Source organism: Meriones unguiculatus, chromosome 21 (genome assembly GCF_030254825.1).
Source record: "Meriones unguiculatus strain TT.TT164.6M chromosome 21, Bangor_MerUng_6.1, whole genome shotgun sequence".
Classification (NCBI taxonomy): domain Eukaryota; kingdom Metazoa; phylum Chordata; class Mammalia; order Rodentia; family Muridae; genus Meriones; species Meriones unguiculatus.
In genome coordinates, this window is record NC_083368.1 from 24519672 (window position 1) to 24536054 (window position 16383).

Here is a 16383-nt window from a genome sequence, read left to right on the forward strand (position 1 = left end):
ATTTAAACTTATACAACCACTTTGGAAAGCAATCTGGCTCTATTTCAGACTATTAGGAATAGCACTTCCTCAAGATCCAGCTATACCACTCCTAGGCATATATATTCAAAACAAGTTCAAGTATACAACGAGGACATCTGCTCAACCATGTTTATAGCCACTTTATTTGTAATAGCCAGAAGCTGGAAACAGCCCAGATGTCCCTCAGTTGAGGAATGGATACAGAAATTGTGGTACATCTACACAATGGAATATTACTCAGCACTAAAAAACAAGGAAATCATGAAATTTGCAGATAAATGGTGGGAAATGGAAAAGATCATCCTGAGTGAGGTATCCCAGAAGCAAAAAGACACACAGGGTATATACTCACTCATAAGTGGATATTAGACATATAATATAGGATAAATATACTAAAACATGTACACCTAAGGAAACTAATCAGGAAGGAGGACTCTGGTTAAGATGCTCAATCCCCACTTAGAAAGGCAAAGAGCATGGACATTGGAGGAGGGAGAAAACAGGGAACAGGACAGGAGCCTACCACAGAAGGCCTCTGAAAGGCTCTATCTTGCAGGGTATCGAGGCAGATGCTGAGACTCATAGCCAAACTTTGGGCAGAGTGCAGGGAATCTTATGAAAGTAGTGGGAGATAGTAAGACCTGGAGAGAACAGGAACTCCACAAGGACAACAACAGATCCCAAAAGTCTGGGCACAGGAGTATTTTCTGAAATTGATACTCCAGCCAAGGACCACTCATGGAGATGGCCTGGAACCCCTGAACGGAGGTAGCCCATGGCAGTTCGGTGTCCAAGTGGTTTCCATATTAATGGGGACAGGGACTGTCTCTGACAGAACTGATTGGCCTGCTCTTGGATCAGCTCCCCCTGAAGGAGATGCAGCCTTATCAGGCCACAGAAGAAGATAATGCAGCCACTCCTGATGAGACCTGATAGGATCAGAGGAAAGGGTAGGAAGACCTCCCCTATCAGTGGACTGGGAGAGGGGCATGGGTGGGGAAGAGGGGGGTGGGATTGGGAGGGGATGAGGGAGGAAGTACTGGGGGGATACAAAGTGAATAAACTGTAATTAATAAAAATAAATAAATAATAAAAAAGAGAAAAAAGAACATAGAAATAAATGTGTGGTAGTGAAGGCCAAGAATCACAAGAAACAAAATCATTAATGTGTCTTTTGGATCAAAGAAATCACATATAGCCAAACTCAAGCAGCCCACAAGGCCATTAATAATCTTGGAGTAAGAAACCCAGCCTCTGTGGAATGTGCCTTTTGTTAGATGTGATCTGGCTGGGTCTTGCCCACGGCGTTAAAGGAATGCACATTTGAGATAAATTGTCCAGCACTAAGCATATACACCCACAACCACACACACATGTACTCACATATCTAGATAAATACACATGCACAAACATGCACACACACGCATACATAAACATACGGACAGCCGTATGGACACAAACATATATACATACATACACAAGAAGATGAAGACACATGTATACACAAGCATACAGACATACACATACACCAAAAAATACAGACATCCACAAACATACTCACGTGAACCCGCACACACACAGTTGTATATAAAACTAATAACATGAAAGTAGGGGTTGTTTAAAATGTCAGTTTTTCTAGTTGTGGTACTGTACTATAGTTATGCAAGTACTAGGTAGGAGAAACTAAGAACATACATGATCCCCCCGCATTATCAGAGCTCATTAAATATATACATATATATATATATATATATATATATATATATATATATATGTATATATATATCCCAGAAGGTAGCTGGAAAGCTTGCATGGAGTAAACAGGATGGGAAAGTGATGTCATTCTGTTTTAATTAAAAACAAATAAATACAATTACAAAAATAAGGTTAAAAGAAAGAAAGAAAGAACCTAAAAAACAAACAAAAAAGCTCCAAGTTCAACAAGAGACCTTGCTTCAAAGAAACAAGAAGGGTGATAACCAACACTGAGACTTTCTTCTGGCTTCTGCATGCCTGCATACATCCATTCCCACAGTATATATACATACACATACACACACACACACACACACACACACACACACTACAAAGTGCCTACAAAAAGAACTAACATCACGAGTTGTGTCATTAGAATTCTTGCAAAATGAGAAAGATAGAACTTAAGAGATTCTTAATAATAGTTTAATTTAAAAACAGAAAGAAAGAATGTGAACACAGATATGACGAGTCCCAAGTTAGGCAGAGGAAGAAGGAGACTTGCAAACCCTGGAAGTGGGGATAACTAAAAAGAAACAAGCCAATCAAGAAATATAATAAAAACCGTGACGCAAGCTCCCTTGCTCCTCTTATAATGAATATGAGGAATGAGATGACATATGAAACAATGTCTAAACATCCAACATTACTAAACACATAACGGCAAGAATGCTGTGTGGTACAAATTAAGCATCACACCAGCGATTACAGCTTAATATGTTTACTCATGTAAATAATCTTGGGTTAAGATTTTATAATTACCAGTTACACAACTTCTATTCCTATACAACTAAAGCTGTTTTTAAACCACTACATGGATAATATCATAATTGCTCAATTTAGTCAATAACATGAACACAAACACTGAAAGTTATATAACTTCATGAAATAGGATCAGATTTACAAAAAATATTTTTATTTCCCATCAAGTTTACTTAACTGTTTTCCCCATAAACATTTTTGTACTAGCATCTATGCAACTTAAGCTGACGCTAAAACCAAGTAGGAATGAAACCAGTAAGAAAGGAGTCATCAAAAGAAGAGCTTCTCCAGGGCCCAATTATAGCAGAGCCAATTACGTTTTTCAGAGGCTCTTGGGCTTCTTCTACAGGTCCACAAAATAAAACTCTGCATGAATGTGAATCAGAATTTACTAATATGGATTTCAAATGTTGCTCCATCCATCAATAGAACTTCATGTCCAAAGAGGAAATGGGAGCTAATACCTGTTTCGTTAGATGCTTTAAATAATGTCAAAATCACAGAGGTACCGTAAAGTAAGAATTAATGGCAGTGAGAATGTTCGATTAATGCTCTAATTTTTCTTCGTAAAACATTACATCCACCCCTTTGTTTTTCTTTATTTCAGTTGTATGGAAAATGAAGAAAGAAAAGAAGGAAGAAAAAAGAAAGCATGTGGGTGTTGGGGAGGAAATGGAAGGAAGAAATCTTTCAAGTTTTCAAGGCCAAGGTCTCATTTGCAGTCTGTTGACCATGTATCTATAGCATTGCTGGGAACATGCTGTGAATAAAGCTGCTATCTCCCCGCACACAGTATGCTCTCTGAACTCCATAATTGAAAAAAGAACCAGAGGACAATATGAACATTTGCAAAAGGAGAACATTTTTCTCTCATGAGTGTCTGCTGTGACTTCTCTTTAAACTGAGCTGTCATTCTTTTTTTTTCTACAAAGAAACCCGTACATTTAATTCCAGCTGGTAACTTCTCACAAAGACAAAGACATTTTAATTTTGAATATAATGTGTTTGTATGTTGTTGTTGTTGTTGCTTAATAACACTAAGCCTTCTGATTTATGCTTTGTCTTTCCAGAATAAATAAATAAATATTATTCCATAATAACCAGGTGACTATTTTAAAAACACTGCAATAGATTTGGAACCATTAGCCTTTGTGTTTTAAATGCATTAGATCAGAAGCCCACAAAACTTCATGAATTACAATCAACTGTGAGGATCAGAAGGGATATTAATACTGAGGTCTTCTAACAATTTTTATTTCTTGTTAATGTTGGCAAAACATGTAAGTCAAATATTTGTTTACATTTTCAAACAGCAGTGGAAAAACATTCACCATTCTCTATCAACAGTGTAGATTAAAGCCAAAAGCTCATCTCCCCTAGCGTAGGTAAAATGAAAGCAACAGAATATTAGAAAAGGATGCCACTACACCTATAAGCAGCACTGGAAAGCAGGGTATCAGCAGACCAAAAAGCATCTCCAAATTTGTGGAAGACAAGCGTGAGCTAAGGATGCCAACAGGTAAGTTGGGCTGTGGGAGTGCGTTGAACAGTCCTGACAGTAGAAAGAACGGGGAGGATGTTCAGATTTGAACATGGAGAGGTCGTGGAGCAGTAGACACTGCACACCTCCTCTCCAAACCTCCACACACAGAGCAGTCTACAGTGAGTTCACACCCAGTGAGACCGCCAATGACCATGATCTTATAAATAACTCAATAGAATCCTTTGGAAAAAAAATTAAAATCAGCTAATACAGATGTTGGCATTTCAGTGTAAATCCTTTCTAATTTTGGAGTTTTAAGTATATTCTAACTAAAAGCTGGTTGCCTGACTCATTACCCTTAGAGTCAGCCAATTTTTTTATAGAAAGAAAGAACTCTTTACTTTTATTTGTGAACCAATAACTGAAGTTTTGTTCACCTTATCTTTATTAATTGATATTAAGACATATGAAAATAAGAAGTCAATATAAAAATTTAAAGTTTGTCCCAACTGTAAAGCAAGGTCATTTCAAGAAAACAAAATAATATTAAAATAAATTGTATACTCTCAATAATTACTGAGATATTTGTGCTATAAAAATATTTACATGAAGTAAAAGTATCAATTAGAAAAAGAGGAAAAAAGCTACTGCAAAGAAAATGTATGATCTCAAAACATAAATACTATATGAAGTTAAGTAGAATGTAAATAAAATCCACATTACATTTTTGAACAAGAAAAATCTAATTGACAAAGAATTACAAGTGTTACTTGACTGACTAAAGCATTCAAGACAAGATTAAAATGTAGAAATATACAAAGTATTCTGGGAGAAAGGATAATCAAAGATAAACAAAAAAGCCTTATGAGAGGACAAACCAGTATTAAGAGAGGGCCAATGTGGACCATTCAAGAAAGATCCATTGATGTAGTCATTGTTTAGGTCTTGTTTATGCATTTATTTCTCTGAAAGACTTGCACAGCACACACACTGCTCTTCTGGCTTACAAACATTCCTTCCCCTTTTCTGAAATGATTCCTGTGCTATAGATGTGAGGCAAGCTAATGTGAAACAGGAGGAGTCTCATGGAGTCCCAATCCTAGAGAAGTAACCACAGGCAACTAATGATTGCTTGAAGTAGGGAGTATTAATCTCTCCTAGGGATGAGATCTCTAAAGGAGTTACCCAATATAACGTGCAAAGTGAACAGTTCTGCAATCCTGTGCACAAAGCAACAAAAATGTACTCAGCAGGTTGTATTCAGAAAAGAATGAGAGAGACAGAATTGAGGATATGCACCAGCAAAATGAAGGATTTACTAGAATTACTAAAGCATTACTTCTAGAAAAGGGTTAAGTTTGAGCTGAAAGAGAAATAAAGGTAAGTCCTGGTGTGACAACTGTACAGCAGATATAGAGACCAATCTTGTCCATAACTGATAATATTTTGCTTAGGAGCCATGTATTCAATATGATCAAATGAGAAAGCCATTTCATCATAGCACTATAAAGTATCACATCAAAATTCTCATTTCAGAAACTTACATAGAAGTTCAAGTTTCAAAGTTAATGATAAATTAATTGTCTGGATAAATTGTGTGATTGAGATGCAATGTTTAAGTCTAAACGTTGCAATTGGGCTTGAAAAACAAGGGCTTCTGGAAAAAATAAAATTAACAAACACATATTAAAATTAAGGAATACATGAAATGATTAAAACTAAAGATGCAAAGAATAATATAATACAGGCCTATATCTTACCTGAAGAGGGGTGTTTCTGCAGGTGTCAGGCAGAGAAGTGAACCACAAAGAAATGAGAATGAAAACAGATCGATTTTGTCAGCTTGGATAAAGAATCTGATATCGGGCTATTTTTCCAACATATTTAAGCCCAGAATAATTAGAAAAAAAAAAAAAGAGTTTCCTGGTATAATACAATCCCAGATGCACAAGGAATTGTAATTATATCTAAACCCAACTCAGAGTACATGTCATTTTTTTTTTTTTACAAGAAGATGGGTTCTATAGATAGGTTACCTTTACTAGCTCAGGGGCCTAAGGGTCTGTCCTGGTCTCAGTCATACAGAGAGCACAGAGGTCATTTGGGCTGTTAGCCTCCTCTGGTTTCTTGTTGTGGGACCTTTGTTGAGCCTCTGGCTATAAGGGTCATCTAGACCATCAAGTCTCTCCAGTTTTGGTTGTGGGAGCTTGGTGAGACCCTGGCTCTAAGGGTCATCTAGATTATTAGCCATGTCCAGGCCCAGCTGTAGGAGCCTGATACTGCCTAGAGCAACAGATAACTCAAATCATCATGCCACATGCAGGTTTGAATTGGTATGACCCCCGTAGACTCATATGTTTGGATGCTTGGCCCAGAAGGAAGGGACACTACTAGGAGGTGTGGCCTTGATGGAGTAGGAATGGCCTTGTTGGAAGAAGTGTGTCACTGTTCATTTGTGTCACTGGGCTTTGAGAGCTCTAATGCTCCAGCTACGCCCAGGGTAACACAAAGTCTTGTTCTGCTTCCTGTGGGTCAAGAGGTAGAACTCTCAGCTCCTTTTCCAGCACCATCTCTGCCTGCATGATGCCATACTCCTCACCGTTATGATAATGGTCTAAACTTCTGAAACTGTAAGCAAGCCCCAATTAAATGTTTTCTTTATGAGAGATGCCTTGCTCATGGTGTCTCTTCACAGCAAAAAACCCTAACTGAGACAGAAGTCAGGGCTTACCAGGGATGGGGGCATTCCTGTGATAGGCCGGAGCATGCTTTTGTTTGGAGGAATGTGGATTTGGGGACTTTGGATTAGGAGAGCAGTAGAATGTAAATGGGGCTTAATGGACCATACTAGTAGGAAAATGGAAGAGAATGGTGCTGAGGAACCTTTTAGTATGTTGACTAGAGTTTGTTCTTGTGACAGTTTGTTGAAGAATGTGTCTGAAGAGTCTACCTGAGGCTAAGATAAAGAGATTTAGAATAATTTTATTGGTGAAGGAAATCTCAGAGCAGCCTAGTATAGAGACTCTGTTCTGTGGCTCACCCTTATGAAGAGTGTATTGATGAAATGGAGCAAGCTGAGCAAGGAAAAATACAATATATATGGTTCAAAAACTACAGGGGTACCAGAAAGTAGAATGGAGCTAAATCTTGTGTTCAAGGAGACAAACATATTAAAGATATAAAATGGAACTAAGGGAGTGGTGACTTTGGGGCATGATCCTACCCAGCTAAGCTTCCATCTTGTGAAAAGGAATTAAAAAAGAAAAAAAGTTTAGGTCCAGGCATGGTGGTACACACCATTAATCCCAGAAATTAGGAAAGGCATGCAAATCTCTGAATTCAAGGCCAGCCTGCTCTACAGAGAAAGTTCCAGAATAGCCAAGCTTAGACAGTAAAGGAAATTATCAAGAACAAAAAGCTAGTGAAGATGTAATTGAACAAGGAGGGCATGTCCCAGCCCCAGAAAACAGAACTTGGGGGTGGAGAGATGGCTCAGAGCACTGTTTGCTCTTCCAAAGGACCGAGGTTCAATTCTCAGCACCCACATGGCAGCTCATAACTGTCTGTAACTCCAATTCAAGGGATCTGACACCTCGCACTAATGCACATAAAATAAATTAAATAAATTATATACATAACAGAACTTGGCAGGTTTGGATAAATGGTTTTGGTTTTAGAGTCCAGGACAGAAGACAGGGGTTATAGAATCTCTGTCAGTGTCTAAGGAAAGTAGCAAAGGCCAGGTATTTGGCAGAGGTGTTCCTGCATGGAATCCCAGAGAGGCTACTGTGTGAAGCTGTGAAGATGAAACCTTGATTGCCTTGGAGATTCCAAGATGTTGGAGATGCCAGAGCCATGGGATACTTGCCAAGGAGAGCTTCTAATAGGGAGTGGAGCCAGCCCAAGAGAAAGTAATATGATTCAATCAACAAAGCTGGAAGAATTTGGAGACCTAAAGAGTACTTTGACATCAGATATGGAAACTGGGAGTTTGGAGTTTGCCTGGCTGGTTTTTAGTCTTGCTTTTGTCCAGTGTTTTCTCACTTTGCTCCTTTTTCTCCTTTGTGGAACAGAAATGTATATCCTGTGCCATTATATGTTGGAAGTATGTGATCTGTCTTTATTTTTTAGGGGATTATTGTTGAAAGACTGCATGAATCTCAGAAGAGACTTTGAACTTTGGACATTTAAGCAAGTTTGAGACTATTATAGACAATGGAGACTTTTGTAGTTGTACTGAATGCACTTTTCCATTGTGTTATGACTCCTATAAGGGTCAGGGATTGGAAGGTGGCAATTTGAATAAACTCATGTGTTTGAATGCTTGGCCCAGAGGAAGTGGCATTATTAGAAGGTGACCTTGTTAGAGGAAGTGTACCACTGAGAAGTTGGGCTTTGAGGTCTATTCTCAACCTAAGCTCAGTGTGTCACACAGTCTCCTTCTACCTACAGATCAAGGGTATTTATGCTGAGGATAGGTGATGCAATCATAATGAGACAGATTTAGCAGGCAGAGGAGACATTTGCACAAAAGAAGGCTGACTGAATAAATTAGAGTATGTTGCACACATAAGTGAATATAATAAGCATTATGAGAATCTCATTCTTCGACGTGACACAAATAAAATAGAAACACTGAAGGAGAAAACAAACATGGAATTCATTTGGAATTGGAGATATCATTATAAGCTCATATGTATGAGTATAGCTATAAATTGAATTTGTACATGTGTGGATCTATATACAAACATATTGCATAGTTCTGTTCCTTGCCAATTAATGATGCCCAGTAGCACAGCAAACCTAGAGTTTAGATGTTAGCTTTGCACAGCCATCTCAACTAAAAGTGACCATGGTACTTTGAGACTGAAAGAAAATGATTTTCACAAGGACATTGTATACCTGTGAAAGAAATGCTGGAAGAATGAAGGGATGTTTCAAAACAATATATGAGCCAGCTCACATAGGTCATATCAGAGAAAGCATAACAAGTGAATGCTGAGAAAATATGAACTAACATCAAAATTTTAAAATGACTTAATTTAGCATATAACATGTTACTTAAATAGTTCTGAAGTATCCCTCACCAAACATCTAATTTAAAAATGAAAAGAAAAGTCAGGCATGGTGGCACATGCCTGTAATCCCAACACGTTTGGAGGCAAAAGCAGGCAGATTTCTATGAGTTCAAGGCCAACCTGGTCTACAAACTGAGTTCCTGGACAGCCAGTCTTGAAAATCCAGATGGGGGCAGGGGAAGAAAGAGAGAAAGAAGAAATTAAGGTGTGTGTGGCACATGTCTTTAACCTCCATTTTTTGGGAGACAGAGACAAGTGGACTTCTGTGCATTCATGACCAACCTGATCTACAAAGCAAGTTCTAGGAAACCCAGGGCTACATATAGGGGCTCTACCTTTAAAAAAATAAAATAAAATAAAACAAACAAACTCATTTTGAAAACAGAAAAAAAATTAAAAAGAAAAAATGAAACAAACAAGAAAAAGAGAAAAGATATGGCACTGGAGTGATTTCTCCATAGCTAAGAGCAATGGCTCCTCTTGCAGAAGATACAGGTTCAATTCCCAGCACCTACACAGCAGCACACACCCATCTGTATCTCCAGGCCCAAAGGATTTGATGTGTCTTTCTCTCCTCCGCAGTCATTTGCATGCTCATGATGCACAGACATACATTCAGGCAAACACTCAGGAACATAAGACAAATATTTCAAAAAAGAAAAGAGAAACTCAGCAACATACACATATATGTAAAATTAAACTGAATTGAATAATATTGGAAAACACCATTTTAATCAAGCCACAAAAAGCTAAGTGTAGTGGCTTATACCAAAAGTATTTGGGAGGTCACAGTATTTGGGAGGTAGAGACAGGAGGTCCAGGCGTTCACCAGCTTTGGTTACATGATGAGCTTGAAATCAGCAAGGACTACCTGAGACAGTCTCCTAAAGCAAAACCAAATAAACAAAATAAAAGATAATCACAATCAGTGAGAGGATGCAAAAAATCCACAAGTACTACTGTCCTCTTCCTGTCAAACATGTGTCATACAAACGCAAACTGAGAGGCGGCCTTCTGCACACAGTTACAGCTTTAGCACTACCAATGTGACCAAACCAACAAGGTAGGAGACTGTCTTAACTGGAGTATTTAAAGACAAAAGCCAAGTGTGATCGATAATTGCAAATGACACCATTCTGCAGAAAAGGCATTTATAAAACTAATACTTGAATGGTGTGTCGGTACAAAACAGAAACAGGTGTAGTGCTAATTTTCTGGGTTTGATTATAATAGTTATATACAAGGGAATCTCTTACTATAATTACACAATCAAATGTTTGAAGACAATGTCATTTGGACAACTAGGTTTTAACTTGCTCATTAAAATATATTCTATAAATTCATCATATATATGTATATATTGTGACATGCATATATATACAAACTCCATATTCTCCAAATGATTCAGAAAGAAGATTCTACGCTTTCATCTTGCAAGAATATATGATGTTCACCTTATAAACTAGTGCAGAATATAGACAAAGAGGAATAACATTTCAATTTGGTTTATGAAGCTATCATAACTCTGACATCCAAATGCCAAAAGTTAGTATATATGACATAGAGAACAGTGATTTCTGTGAATAATAGCCGATAAAATATCACCATTGCAAATTATATAGTAAATCATGAACATTTAAAGCTAACAGTAGAAACGGGTGTATTTAAAATCAAACATTTAAAACCATGAGCACAGCTTTTCTTTAGCTGCTACCAAGATGGCTGATTCTTCCAAGGAAGATAAGGCCCATTGTGGTAAGGTTTTGGCAGCTAGCAGCATGCAGGCAGCAGCAACATGGCCTCCATCTTCCAGCTTGCTTGCATCTACTTCACCCTCATCTTGCATGACAATGAAGTGACAGTCAGGGAGGATAAGATCAAACCCAGCCCCACAGCAGATACTAGAAAGAAAACTTCCACGCCAAAAAATAAAACAAAACAAAACAAAAACAAAAACAAAAACAAAAAAAAACCCCACAGGATATAAAAAACTTCACAACAGCAAAACCAAAAATAGACAAGCACACAAACACACTTCCACAAAGGACACCAAAATAGAAGGAACTAACAGACACTGCTCATTAATCTTTCTCAACATCAACAGACTCAACTCTTCAATAAAAAGACACAGACTAACAGAATGAATGTGTAAACACAACCCATCATTCTGCTGCATACAAGAAACACCTCAGCACAAAGATAGACATTACCTCAGTGTATAGGGCTGGAAAAAGGTTTTCCAAGAAAATGGAACCAAGAAGCTAGCTGGAATAGCCATTCTAATACCTAATAAAATAGACTTTCAACCAAAACAACTCAAAAGAAATGAGGAAGGGCACTTCATTCTCATCAAAAGAAAACTGCACCAAGAAGACATCTCAGTTCTGAACATCTCTGCCCCAAATACAAAGGCACCCACATTTGCAAAAAATAAACATTACTAAAGCTTAAAAACACACCTCAATCCCCACATATTAATAGTGGGAGACCTTAAAACCCCACTCTTACCAAAGGACAGATTAACAAAGAGAAACAAAAGAGAGAAATAATAACAAATGCCATGAATCAAATGGATCTAATAGACTTCTACAGAACTTTTCACCCAAAGACAAAAAAAGAATATACCTTCTTCTCAGTACCTCATGTAACTGTCTCCAAAACTGACTATATAGTCAGTCACAAAGCAAGCCCCAAAAAATACAAGAAAATTGAAATAAACCTTTGTATCCTCTCATACCACCATGAACTGGACCTAAACAACAACAGAAATAGAAAAAAGCATGGAAACTGAAACACATTAAAACATATGAAAACTGAACATCTCTCTACTCAATGACAGCTGGGTCAGGGAAAAAATAAAGAAAGAAAGTAAAGACTTCCTGGAATTCAATGAAAACATATTGAAGGCACAACATATCCAAACTTATAGGACACATTGAAAGAAGTGCTAAGAGAAAGGTTGATAGCACTAAGTGCCATGATAGAAAAATTGAGACATCTTGTACAAGCAACTTAGTGACACATCTTAAGACCTAGAAATAAAAAGAGCAGACACACCCAAAATTAGTAGACATTTGGAAATAGACATCTAGAAGTAATACAACTCAGGGCTAAAATCAAAAAATTAAAAAAAAAGAAAACAATTCAAAGAATAAAACCAAGAGCTGGTTCTTTGAGAAAATCAATAAGATAGGTAAACCTTTAGCCAAACTAGCTAAAAGGCAGAGAGAAACTATCCAAATCAGCAAAATCAGAAGAGGCAAACTTTGCACTTACCCATCCTAGGCTTAACCTTGAAAATGTAAACAAAAGACTAGGTAGAGCTCAATCTTGTAATCAACTGTATCAGTTATTAGCATAGCTTTAAATCTGAACTAATATCAAATCAAAACATTCAGTAGAGGGACTGGATAAAATTTGCTGATTTTACCACATTGCATTATTGAGCCTAAACAGCAAAAATTTAAAGGATACAAGTTGCACTTGGCACTAAACAGGGTACTGAACGCAGCTGGCAGCCCTCAACAAAGATGGAGGCAGATCAGGACTCTTCTACCACCAAGATGGCTGCCAGCCATGTGACTGCCCTTAGTTAAGATGGCTATGAAAACATGGATCCACCTCTTTATCCCTGAGTCTTCATGGCTGCCAGCCAGGTGTTGCTACTGACAGGGGTGGGCAATTTAAAAACAAGGTGCTACTGCCTTTTATAGTATAGCACTGTGGAAACATTCACCCATTTCCAGAATCAGCAACACAGTAGCTTATTAATCAGAATCAATCTTTGTAACCTTGAAATTTTACCATCATATATGCAGTATGTTGTGAGAATTTAACCTTCATTTTATATATATATATATATATATATATATATATATATATATATATCCATACCAATGTAAAATGAAACTTGTTACTTTCATAGTCTATAAGGAGATAGGATAATAAACAGAAAATTCATTTTGACTAATAGGTTCTGTAATTGTTTTCCTATACCATGTGGCTGTCTCAAGACGGTGGGCTGCTCTCTCACAGGGCAGGCTGTAGACCAAGTGCTCTACAAGGTTACTTAATTTTTTGTTACAGACTTTACCGATTTACTCTATGACCAAGGCATGCAGAGCACAGTAAACTCATACGTTTAAAATGTAGTGGTCATACATCCATTTAAAACAGACAGACAGACAAAACTTCCCTTACTTTCTCCAGCTGTAATTTCCAGGGAAGTGCACCTTGCTATCTGTTGAATCCAGGCAGGAGCTGGGGCTTGTCGGCAGGTTGGTAGGTAGCAGTTGATGGGGGATCATGGCCTGCAGAGAGGTGCCACGCCTGGGGCTCCGCATGCTGAACCCTTCATCTCTGCGTGCTGTTCCCCAGAGGTCTCTGAACCCCATAGGTGCAGTTGGGGTGCCCTCGGCCTGGGGTCCAGAGGAGGCAGCCCATAGCGAAGCACCCACCCTGGCTCGACTGCATGTGCTTGCTGCACTGGCAGACCGCTGGTGGGGGCACTTGGGGATGCTGGTCAGAAATGCAGAGAGAGGACAGAGGTGCTCAGACCACTGCCTGCATGCTACCAGGATCCCGTCCACTTCCAAGCTGGGGTGAGAGAAAACGGATGGCTAAGGGGGTAGATGAAGTTTGACCATGATTGAAACAGCTGAGTCAAACCCCACAGTAACACAGGGATGAGGACGAAGACAGGAACGCACACAGACAGACATTCCGGGAAAATGAATGGAAAACCAGATAACAGCATCTCCTGGTCTTGCTCTTGAACGAGAGGTAAACAGACCTGGCTCAGAAACCAGATGAGACTCTTCAGATTCTACGAGAACCAGATGAGAATTATCCAAGTATCCCATAACCTGAAGAGGACCACAAGACCTTCTCCGGGGATCAGGAACATCTTCCTCCACCCTTGACTGTTGGACTGTCTGTATATCCACCAAGTCTTTTTCAGCCTGCAGACTGCACTCGAGCTACTTCCATAACACAAAAACACTAGACCAGACACAAAGACATCGGCATGGGGCACTCAAAAAAGAAAACAACAACAAAAACCTTACTGATTGGTTGGAGTGAAAAAGAGCCCCTTTAATACTCAACTAGTCTGAATAGGGGTTCTCAGAGATCTGGGGATGAACCTCCAAATGTTAGTGTTCGTGAATCATCAAAGAAAGACTCCAGACTCAAGATAGTATGTAAAAACCAAGAGCCTTTATTCTACAGGGCATTCCAGCATGCTGGGATCACCCCCTTCTCAAAATGGCAGCTATTTCAAGGATTGCTGGAAGGCCACTTTTAAAGTCAGAAAGGAGAATTTATACTGTGGCTATGTAACCTGGATTGGGACTGCCTAGTGTCCATGGAATCTATGTCCCTCCAATTGGAATTGGATGGCTCCTTGGAATTAAGTCCTCTCAGACCTAGATGCCCTCTGCAGATGTAGTCTGTAGGCAGTTCAGTCTCCATGTGGGAACCCTAGTAAGGGGAGCAAGAGTTATCTCTGGCATGGACTCAAGTTGTCCACTCTTTGATCATTTTCCCTTGGCCACAGAGGAAGAGGATCCAGTCAGTACTGATGAGACTTGACAGGTTAGGGTCAGATGGTAGGGGAGGAGGGCTCCCTCTTTCTGTGGTCTAAGGAATGGGAATAGAAGGAAACAATGAGGGAGGGTGGGTCCAGGAAGAGACAACGAAGGGGGCTACATTTAGGAGATAAAGTGACTAAATTATAATAAATAAATGCATTTTAAAAAGAAAGAAAGAAAAAAGATCAATGCCCTCGTTAAAGCAGCTGGTATCAATGTGGAACCTTTCTGGCTGGATTGTTTGCAAAGGCCCTGGCCATGGTCAACATTGGGAGCCTCATCTGCAACGTAAGGGCTGGTACACAATCCCCCCTTCCTTGCTCCAGCAGCTGGAGCTGCTCCAGTGGGCAGTCCTGCCCCCCCCCCGTACTGCTGTCCCAGCTAAGACGTGAAGAAGGAAGAATGTGAGAAGTTTGAGGAGGACATGGACTTTGGCCTTTTTGACTAAACTCTTTTGTTAACATGTCCAATAAAATGCTGCATTATTAAAACAAACAAACAAACAAACAACAACAACATGGGCACAGAGTCAAGTTGTGGTGGCATATGCCTTCAATCTGAGAACTCCAGAGACAGAGGCAGGCTGATCTCTATGTGTTCCAGGCCAGTGTAGGTCTCTCTGTAAACTTACAGAGAGAGTTCTAGCACAACCCTAATTACCCAAAGAAACCTTGTCTTGAAAAACAAAAACGAAACAAACAAACAAAAAAACCCAAAAATGTGCTCAGCGGTTGGGCACAACGGGAATCAAACATTATACCAACAGGAGGGTATGAAGATTTCTGCCTCAAACGACGAGCATGTGCTTTTGTGGCTGACTCAGTCAGGTGGATACTGAGGACGCCGAGCAGAAACCACCCACCTGACTGAGTCAGCCAGAGAAGCACAGATGATGATAACTGTATTCTAAGCCATCCCACTTCCAATGCACAAATCCCAACGCTAATTAAGGATCCTTGCGTGGATATTTACCTATGGGCATGCATACAAATGGGAGTGGAAAGAGAGGGCAACTGTGGAGAAATGATGACAGTTGGTTAGTCTAAAAGGAGTGCTCATGGGTATTATTTACAGCAGTTCTTTGACATGTCTGTGGGTTTGGATTATTTTAAATTGAAAGTCTAAAGAGAAAAATATCCATAAATACAAAAGAAATTTCTTACATATAACATGAATGTGTAGTCACTGTTTTTCATTCATTCATTCATTCATTCATTCCTCATTTTATTTTTTTGAAGCCACGGTTTTTCTGTGTAGCCCTGGCTGTCCTGGAACTTACTGTGTAAATCAGGCTGGCTTTGAACTCACGGCAGCCTGCCTCTGCCACCCAAGTTCTGGGATTGAAAGATGTGCTGTCCTTGGCTGAAATCACTCTTTTTATGCCAGTCAGTGCAAAGACCTAAGGCTTTTGTTAGAGTGATGTTTATATGGAGAGATAAGTAGTAGCCTTGTGGTTGAAGCCTAGATAATTAGAGGCCTTCTTTTGTTAGTGGCAAGAAGAGAGAGGAAGGACTGCAAATAAAAGGAATGTTGAATTATTACCAAGACTAAAAATAGCTTCCTGTTAGGCTGCTTCTGGAGATCTAGAAATTGTTATTTTCTCCCATAAAAAGCTTTCAGAATAAAAGAATAAAAATTGTTATCTTCTCCCAGAAAAGAAAACTTTCAGAATAAAAGGTCATCTTACAATTTT

At 39.0% G+C, this 16383-nt stretch overlaps 1 pseudogene; it reads left to right on the plus strand.

The window, feature by feature from the left end:
- The first annotated feature begins 10894 nt into the window (after window positions 1-10894).
- On the plus strand, window positions 10895-15138 carry LOC110562325 (large ribosomal subunit protein P1-like; annotated as a pseudogene).
- The last annotated feature ends 1245 nt before the right edge of the window (window positions 15139-16383 follow it).